Genomic DNA, 10,275 nt, shown 5'->3' on the forward strand with positions numbered 1-10,275 from the left:
AGCATAAATTCCTCACAAAAGGCTGGAAAAAGTGGACATTAGTGCCTGGGCACTGTCCTTACCCCGCTAGCGTAATTAATTATTTCTGAGCGGGACAGATACGCGCCATTACAGTAGCGGGGCTTCTTCCTCACCTCACCAGAACATCTTTAGAGCATTACAAGTCTATCACTATAGAGTTTATTATTTCCCAGACTGTGTACTTTTGGCGCTGGATTGTGAGCTGAAAAATCCTCTGTGTCCCTCTGACAGATTTACTGACGGTCTGTCCCCCATAAGCCGATGTGTCTGTGGGTACTTGGTACATGTGTGTCAACATGTCGGTGGCTGAATGTTTTTCCCAAGAGGAAACTATATTAGGAATGCAGACATATGATGGTGGCCCTGTTGGCACCACCAATAACTGACTGGGTAAAAGTTTCAGTAATATCAGAGTAAGGTTGGATAAATCTGTGACACAGACGTAGAGAATAGATGTGATGTTCATGGCTATGTTTATTTTCCCTCAGGCCCCGCGGGGTCGCAAAAATGTTATTTTGCCCAGTTACTACACACTGATACTGACACGGATACTGATTCCTATGTCGACCATAATGTTTCCTGATTAGATCCAATATTGGCAAGGAGCATTCAGTACATGATTGTGGATATTAAGGACATATTAAAATCACTGAAGACCCTGCTGTTCCTGACAAAGGGGTCTATATGTATGTGTATATATAGATATATAATGAAAGCTGATGTAACGTTCCTCCATCTCTGTTTGAGAAAGTCTGGGCCAGCTCGACAAGATGGTTTCAAATCCCCAAAAGGATTCTGGTTGTTTATTCATTTCCCGCCGCGGACAGAATAAAGTGGGAGTCACCCCCTGTTCTGCACGGGGCCCTGTCACAAATCCAGCGGATCGTATGCAGGAAGCTACATTATTTCTAGTTATGTAACCAAGGGTACATTACTTAGACCTGCCATTACATGTGCATGGGTGAGTAGTAGTATTCAAGAATTGGTCGAATACCTTGTCATCCGATAAAGATACCTTGGAGAGATGGGATACTCCTTACGTTGTATCATATCAAGGACACTGCAGCATACTTACGTGAGATTGCAAGGGATATAGGACTCTTGAGTTCACGGGCCAATTTCATGGCAGTCTCGGATAGGAGGGCATTGTGGATTCACCAAGAGAATGCTGATGCTGACTCCAAGAAGAAAGGGAGTCTCTTCCCTATGAAGGTGAAGCGTTGTTTGGTGACTGCCTAGTTAATTTGATCTCGGCAGCTCCCGCAGGTAAGTCAACCTTCTTGCCCTATGTTCCCTCCCAACGGATGAAGACGCATCATTATCTGATGCAGTCATTTCGGCCCAATAGATATGCAAGAAGTTAAGATTCCCCTTTCTTTGCAGGTAGAGGAAGGAGAAGAGGGAAGAGGTCTGCATCCTCTTCAAGATCGCAGGAGCAGAGATCATCCTCTGCTTCTGCCAAATCCACCGCATGACGCTGGGGCTCTCTTGCAGGAGCCCGCACCAGTGGGGGCACGTCTAAAACTCTTCAGTCAGTTCTGGATTCATTCGGACATGGACTCGTGTGTTTTACAAATAGTGTCCCAAGGGTACAAACTGGGGTTTCAAGACGTTCCCCCTCACCGATTGTTCAAATCGGCTTTAGTCAGCAGGGAGAAGGTTTTTATTCAAGCCTCTTCGTGGTCCCTAAGCCGGACAGCTCAGTCAGACCAATCTGAAATCTGAAATCCCTCAATTTCTACCTAAGGAAATTAAATTTCAAGATGGAATCTCTCAGTGCAGTGATCTCCAGTCCAGAGGAAGGAGATTTCATGGTTTTGGTAGACATAAAGGATGCCTACTTACATGTTCCCATTTAGCCTCTGCATCAAGCTACCTGAGGTTTGCAATTCAGTATTGTCATTACCAATTTCAGACATTGCCGTTTGGTCTGTCCACGGCTCCGAGGATTTTCACCAGGGTGATCGCAAGCAAGGAGTAACAATTATCCCGTACTTGGATGATCTTTTGATAAAGGCGAAATCCAGGGACCAGTTAGTGCAAAACATTGCACTCTCCCTGACAGTTCTTCAACAACATAGTTGGCTCCTAAACTTGCCAAAATCGCAGTTGGTCCCAATGACGCGGTTGTTGTTTTTGGGAGTGATACTGGACACAGAAGAGGTTTTCTTCCAGTGGAAAGGCTCTGGAGATCCAGAGTCTGGTCAAACAAATTCTGAAACCAGCAAGAGTGTTAATCCATCAATGCATTTGGTTGCTGGGTAAGATGGTTGCGGCCTACGAGCCCATTCAGTTTGGCTGGTTCCATGCCAGAGTTTTTCAGTTGGACCTGTTGGACAAGTGGTCCGGATCCCACCTACACACGCACCGGAGGATAATCCTGTCTTCCAAGACCAGAATCTCACTCCATTGGTGGCTGCACAGTTCTCACCTCCTAGAGGGGCGAAGGTTCGGGATTCAGGACTGGATCCTAGGGACCATGGATGCAACCCTCCGATGCTGGGGAGCAGTCACACAGGGGGAAAACGTCCAAGGAAGATGGTCAAGTCGGGAAAGTTGTCTCCACATAAATGTTCTGGAGTTAAGGGCCATTTAATAACTGCAGACACAGTACGCACTGGGACGGGTGCCCAGCATCCTTTACGGACTAAGAGAAAAGGATTTACCGGTAGGTATTAAAATCCTATTTTGTCTAACGTCCTAGAGGATGCTGGGGACTCCGTAAGGACCATGGGGATAGACGGCTCCGCAGGAGACATGGGCACTTTAAGAAAGACTTTAGTTCTGGGTGTGCACTGGCTCCTCCCTCTATGCCCCTCCTCCATACCTCAGTTTGATACTGTGCCCAGTGGAGACTGGGTGCTTTTCAGGAGCTCTCCTGAGCTTTCTGACAGAAAGTATTTTGTTAGGTTTTTAATTTTCAGGGAGCACTGCTGGCAACAGACTCCCTGCATCGAGGGACTGAGGGGAGAGAAGCAGCCCTACTCTCCGAGTTGCAAGGTCCTGCTTCTTAAGCTACTGGACACCATTAGCTCCAAAGAGATTAGCTCCAAAGGGATTGGTACGCAGGATCTCACCCTCGCCGTCCGTCCCAGAGCCGCGCCGCCGTCCCCCTCGCAGAGCCGGAAGATAGAAGCCGGGTGAGTATGAGAAGAAAAGAAGACTTCAGAGGCGGCAGAGGACTTCATGATCTTCATTGAGGTAACGCACAGCACTGCAGCTGTGCGCCATTGCTCCCATACACCTCACATACTCCGGTCACTGTAAGGGTGCAGGGCGCAGGGGGGGCGCCCTGGGCTGCAATATAAACCTGTTTTTGGCAGAAATATAACATATATACAGCTGGGCACTGTATATATGTATGAGCCCCCGCCAATTGTACAGTTTAAGCGGGACAGAAGCCCGCCGCCGAGGGGGCGGGGCTTCTCCCTCAGCACTCACCAGCGCCATTTTTTCTCCACAGCACCGCGGAGAGGAAGCTCCCCGGACTCTCCCCTGCTTATACCACGGTAGACAAGAGGGTTGAAAAGAGAGGGGGGGGGGCACATAATTTGGCGCAAATTACATACAGCAGCGCTACTGTGCAAACATTAAGTTACTGTGCTATTCCTGGGTTATATAGCGCTGGGCTATGTGCTGGCATACTCTCTCTCTGTCTCTCCAAAGGGCAGAGCCGGCCATAGGCATAGGCAAACTAGGCAATTGCCTAGGGCATTTGATATGCCTAGGGGCATCAGCAACTTCTGCTGATTAAAATGATATGCGGCATGCCTATATTCTGTGTGTAGCATTTCATATGCAGATACAGCCACAGTCTCACACAGTATATAGGCGTGCTGCATATCATTTTAATCAGCAGAAGCTGCGTGTGCATCCTAACAACATAGCAATGCAAATAAGATGCATTTTAATAAAAAAAAGGTGCCCCAACGTTAGCATTGAGGCAAGATTTATGAGGACACATCTGTATCCAAGCAGAGGCAGAGGTCACAGTGTTAGTGGCAGTGTGAGTGCTGTGTGCATGTGAGTGGGTTGATTGTGCAGTAGTGTTCGGAATATGAGTAAGGAGCATTATGTGTGTCATGTAAAAATGCATTAATAATGTGCAACATATGTGTAAGGGGCACTATGTGTGTCATTATGTGTATAAGGGCATTAATAATGTGCGGCATATGTGTAAGGGACATTGGTGGTCATTCCGAGTTGTTCGCTCTGTAATTTTCTTCGCATCGCAGCGATTTTCCGCTAATTGCGCATGCGCAAGGGTGGTCATTCCAAGTTGTTCGCTCGGTAATTTTCTTCGCATCGCAGCGATTTTCCGCTAATTGCGCATGCGCAATGTTCGCTCTGCGACTGCGCAAAGTAAATTTGCTATGCAGTTAGGTATTTTACTCACGGCATTACGAGTTTTTTTCTTTGTTCTGCTGATCGTAGTGTGATTGACAGGAAGTGGGTGTTTCTGGGCGGAAACTGGCCGTTTTATGGGTGTGTGTGAAAAAACGCTGCTGTTTCTGGGTAAAACGCGGGAGTGTCTGAAGAAACGGGGGAGTGTCTGGGCGAACGCTGGGTGTGTTTGTGACGTCAAACCAGGAACGAAACTGACTGAACTGATCACAGTTGTCGAGTAAGTCTGGAGCTACTCAGAAACTGCTAAGAAGTGTCTATTCGCAATTCTGCTAATCTTTCGTTCGCAATTTTGATAAGCTAAGATTCACTCCCAGTAGGCGGCGGCTTAACGTGTGCAATGCTGCTAAAAGCAGCTTGCGAGCTAACAACTCGGAATGAGGGCCATTATGTGTAAAAGGGCATTAATAAAGGTTGTCATAATGTGTAAGACGCATTATGTTTATAAGGACATTAATGATGTGTCTCATATGTGTAAGGGGCATTACTGTGTGGAATTATGTGTATAAATGCATTACTAATGTGTGGCATTATGTGTATAAGGTGCTCTAATATGTAGCGTTGCGTATAGAAAGGGCATTTACTGTGTCGTCTAATGTGAATAAAGAGCAATAGGGTGTGGTGTAATGTAAATAAGGAGCAATTCAGTGTGATGTAATGTGAATAAGGAGCACTACTGTGAGAAGTAACGTTTATAAGGTAAAGTGATACTACTGTGGGATGTAATGTGAATTATGGACACTATCGCGTGATCAAATGTGAATAAAATTGCAGTACTGTGTGGTGGAATTTTAATTGGGGGTACTATTGTGTGGACATGCCCATTGCCAGCAAAAACACACCCCTTTTTGGACTGTGCGCCAAATGTGCGAACTGTTCCTGTTTAAAATATAGGGGGTACAAACACCAAAATAAGTACTGTTATGGGTGAGGGTTGATGGTGCTTGGAAAGTGGTGCAAGGTCAGAGGCGGAACCAGCGGTGGTGCTAGGGGGCACCAGGCAAAATCTTGCCTAGGACATCATATTGGTTAGGGCCAGCTCTGCCAAAGGGCCTTGTGGGGGAAATGTCTTCAGTAAAAGCATTCCCTGTGTGTGTGGTGTGTCGGTACGCGTGTGTCGACATGTCTGAGGAAGAAGGCTATATTAGAGAGGAGCGGGAGCAAATGAATGTGGTGTCTCCGCCGACACCTGATTGGATGGATATGTGGAATGTTTTAAATGCTAGTGTAAACTCATTGCACAAAAGATTAGACAAGGCTGAAGCTTTGGGACAGTCAGGGTCTCAACCCATGCCTGATCCTATGTCGCAGGGACTGTCAGGGTCTCATAAGTGCCCACTATCCAGATTGTTGACACAGATACCGACACGGATTCTGACTCCAGTGTCGATTACGATGATGCAAAGTTACAGCCAAAATTGGCAAAATACATTTGATATATGATTATGGCAATAAAAGATGTTTTGCACATCACAGAGGAGCCCCCTATCCCTGACAAGAGGGTACATATGTACAAGGGAAAGAAGCCTGAGGTAACCTTTTCCCCTCACACGAGCTGAACGAGTTATGTGAAAAAGCTTGGGAATCTCCTGCAGATTTCCAAAAGGATTCTTATGGCGTATCCTTTCCCATCAACGGATAGGTTACAATGGGAATCCTCCCCTTGGGTGGACAAAGCATTAACACGCTTATCCAAGAAGTTAGCCCTCCCGTCCCAGGATACGGCTACCCTCAAAGAGTCTGCTGACCGCAAACAGGAGATTACCCTGAAGTCCATTTATACACATTCAGGTACCTTACTCAGACCGGCAATTGCGTCGGCCTGGGTGTGTATGTGTAGTGCTGTAGCGGCATGGACGGATACCCTAGATAAGGATACTATTTTATTGCCCCTGGGGCATATAAGAGATGCTGTCCTATATATGTGTGTATGCAAACTACAGGTGGTGCTGCATGGCTCACACCCTTTTGCTTGTCTTGTAGAGCAACTCTGGAGCTGTTACTGGGTCCAGCTGCTGCAAGAAATCAGCTTGAATGCTTCAGGGGCTGGGGCATGGCCAACATGAGCCCCACACTGATGGGGGTGTATAAAGCGATCTAGGGGTCATCCAAGCGCAACCCCACAAAGGCCGCCATGCCCTGCGTGACCATTTTCTCTTTTCATATGCAGACGAGGGTTGCAGCCAACTATACCCATTGCTTGGATGACATCACCATATGCAAATCCATCTGCTGCAGGCCTTCCCCCAGGAATGCTTGCACTAGTTGTTGCATTTGGTTTGTTGTTTGGGGGGTGCTTCAGTATTAGGCAGCCTTCTGCCCTCACACATTCGTCTGAAAATGTGTTCTCCCTGCAGTTGTTGTCCCCAGATGAGAGTTCCCTTGTGCTGCCTCAGTTGAATCTCCTTTACTTGACGGAGGTGTGCCTGAGCAGCGGCCCTCTCCAACCCTATCTCAAATCATACTTATTTTGCTTAGGTGATACCATGGTCATGAAGATTGTTTTCCCAGGGTGAGGTTCATTCATTGCATTCTGGGTATGCTGACCTCTGTGATTTCCCCAAATGTGGGAATCTCGACTGCATAATTTGTGGTAGGGGGGGGACTGCATTTGTGCTTTCCCCTGGTTGGCTCTGGTATAATTTAGATCTCATTGTCTCAGGTCTCTCTCCAGCCTAGTTTGCTGTCTGTTTCCACTTCTCTTTTCTTGAGCCCCTCCCTTCTATGCCCTTGCGCACTATCCTGACTTCTCCCGTCTGCTTACTTTGTGCCTTCCAACGCACAATGCGAACTACAGGTGGTGTTGCAGGGCCCACACCCTTTTATTTGCCTTACAGAGCAGCTCTGGAGCTGTTACAGTGCCCAGCTGCTGCAAGAAATCAGCTTGAATGCTTCAGGGGCTGGGGCATGGCCAACATGAGCCCCACACCAAAGGAGGGTGGGGTGTGTTCAATGCGAACTAGTGGTCATCCAAGCGCCCCTTTTCTCTTTTCATATGCAGATGAGGGTTCCAGCCAACTTTGGCCCACTGCTTGGATGACATCACCGTATGCAAATCCGTCTGCTGCAGACCTTTCCCCAGGAATGCTTGTACTAGTTGTTGCATATGGTTTGATGTTTGAGGGTGCTTCAGTATTAGGCAGCCTTCCGCCCTCTCATTTTCATCTGAAAAGATGTGGTCTCCCTGCAGTTGTTGTCCCCAGACAAGAGTTCCCTTGTGCTTCCTCAGTTGAATCTCCTTAACTTGACGGGGGTGTGCTCGAGCAGCCGCCCTCCACAGCCCTATCCCAACACATGCTTTTCTTGCGTATGAGATCTCTTGATCATGAAGATAGTTCTCACAGGGTGAGGTTCATCCATTACATTTTAAAGTAGGAAGGTACAAATTACATATTCAAATTACATATATGTGCTGGATTCAAATGTTTTCCCCCCTTCCTTTCTCAATTGTGCCCATCAGCAGCTATTCTAATGTTGCTGCCAATGGGTGTGACACATTCATTTCTTCTGTGGGGTACACTGGACTCCACAAGGATTCACATTGGGGTGTAGAGTAGGATCTTGATCTGAGGCACCAACAGGCTCAAAGCTTTTGACTGTTCCCAAGATGCTCAGCACCCCCTGCTCTATAACCTCGCTTCCATGAACAGGGAGCTCAGTTTGTAGTTGGTGCCTTCAGTAGCAGGCCACTTAACAGGGGGCTGCCTCAGGCAGCCTATTCTTAGCTATTAATTTTGACAAGAAAAGAAGAACTTTATTTTATAAGAATCTACAAGGGCTGCAGCAGGTTAGGTCTAATAGACATCTTTACTGCAGCTCCATCACTCCCAGCGGCGCAGTATACTCCCGTGCCCTGGTTGCTGGGTCACTGCAGCGGAGGCTCCGGTTTCTTCCTAAGGTCAGTCACACACACACCGCCCTCCGGGATCACGAGGCCGCTGATGAAAGGGAGGTAAGGGACTTCTGTGCCCACACTATACCGTGATCCAGCGTGGCTGTAGGGGGTGGGCCATGTGCGCACTGGCGTGGACACTGATTACTGGGCAGCCGCTCCACTAGCCACCAGGGACAGTTAAGGAGCACAGCTCTGGGGGGGTTTTCTCTTATATTAACCCCATTTTGTACTACCCGCAGTGCATTGTGATAGGTAATAGAGCCTGATTCAGGTTGGATTGCAATCGCAATAAGCAATCCAACTGCAAAAATTGCTAAGAGCATACGCATGCGCCTGCATTTTCTGCGGCACCCCGCAGATAATGCGATCGCTTCTGACTGTCAATCGGTGCTGGGGGGGGGGGTCAGCAACAATCCATTTCCAAGTCAGAGATGGAGCGGTGCATGGGCAGGGCTACAAAATGGGGTCGGCAACGGAGAAACAGGAGGCGTGGTCAGAGCTGCTGCATGACATCACATGCAGCAGCTGCGATCACAAAAATGGTGGCGGCTTCCTGCGCACATATACAGTCTGCACCAACAGGAGGCTAACCCATTTTTTATGATCACGCTGAACTGCACTGAGACTGCAATTTCAGCGTGGTCAAGAAGGGAGGCGGCATGCTGGGTGGCCCCAGCATGCGAACCAAAGGATTGCAAATTCTGTTACTTAGCAGAATTTGCAATCCTTACTGAATTAGGCCCATTGATTACAAAATGTATTTGTAAATATTTGAAGTTTTTCTTCAGGGACTAACACAAAAGATGCTTGGGGCTACTAACACATGTGTAAGCCACGTAAAGCTTCCCATGGGTCAGTGGCATCACAACGGGGTTGCTGCCCACACCCGAGTGTCACCCGCCAAGGGGGGTGACACCAAAGTGCCGGCTCCTCTTCAGTGACAGAATATGGGTGTTTCACTGTAACATTACGTGCAACACCCAGTTTCTGTCACTGTGCAGGAGCCAGCACCACTCACACACTAGTCCCCGGGTGCAGCACTCAACCCCCGGGATACCCGGAGCAACAAAATGGAGATTCAGGAAAACAGGCCACACCCCTACCTATGAGACCATGCCTCCTTTTTACCATTGCGCTGCTTATCTGCGCGCACTGCATTACAATCTCCCTCGCTGCCTCTCTGGGTGTCACCAATGATAGTGACACCTTTGCCATGCTTGTAGCAGCTGGTCCTAAGATCTACACCTCCAGCCCTGAGTGTTTGCCCTTGTGACTTGTTGATCATCATAGCGAAGCAGATTCTTACAGAAAACTGCAGGGGCTTAGATTGAAAAGAAAAACATTGACTAACCCATCATTTCAGCAACAGGGTCTGCCACACGGCTGACTGAAATGACTGGTTGGTTTGGGCCCCCACCAAAAAAGAAGCAATCAATCTCTCCTTGCACAAACTGGCTCTACAGAGGCAAGATGTCCACTTCATCATCCTCCGATTCCTCACCCCTTTCACTGTGTACATCCCCCTCCTCACAGATTATTAATTCGTCCCCACTGGAATCCACCATCTCAGATCCCTGTGTACTTTCTGGAGGCAATTGCTGGTAAATGTCTCCACGGAGGAATTGATTATAATTCATTTTGATGATCATCATCTTCTCCACATTTTCTGGAAGTAACCTCGTACGCCGATTGCTGACAAGGTGAGCGGCTGCACTAAACACTCTTTTGGAGTACACACTGGAGGGAGGGCAACTTAGGTAGAATAAAGCCAGTTTGGGCAAGGGCCTCCAAATTGCCTCTTTTTCCTGCCAGTATACATACGGACTGTCTGACGTGCCTACCTGGATGCGGTCACTCATATAATCCTCCACCATTCTTTCAAAGGTGACAGAATCATATGTAGTGACAGTAGACGACATGTCAGTAATCGTTGCCAGGTCCTTCAGTCCGGACCA

General features: G+C 47.8%; 1 non-coding gene across 1 annotated transcript; it reads left to right on the forward strand.

The window, feature by feature from the left end:
• The first annotated feature begins 6,886 nt into the window (after positions 1 to 6,886).
• On the forward strand, positions 6,887 to 7,051 carry LOC134950614 (U1 spliceosomal RNA). Its single transcript, XR_010183502.1, has one exon. It is a non-coding gene; the product is annotated as a U1 spliceosomal RNA (small nuclear RNA).
• Positions 7,052 to 10,275: the final 3,224 nt, after the last annotated feature.

This window comes from Pseudophryne corroboree, chromosome 8 (assembly GCF_028390025.1).
Source record: "Pseudophryne corroboree isolate aPseCor3 chromosome 8, aPseCor3.hap2, whole genome shotgun sequence".
NCBI classification, from domain to species: domain Eukaryota; kingdom Metazoa; phylum Chordata; class Amphibia; order Anura; family Myobatrachidae; genus Pseudophryne; species Pseudophryne corroboree.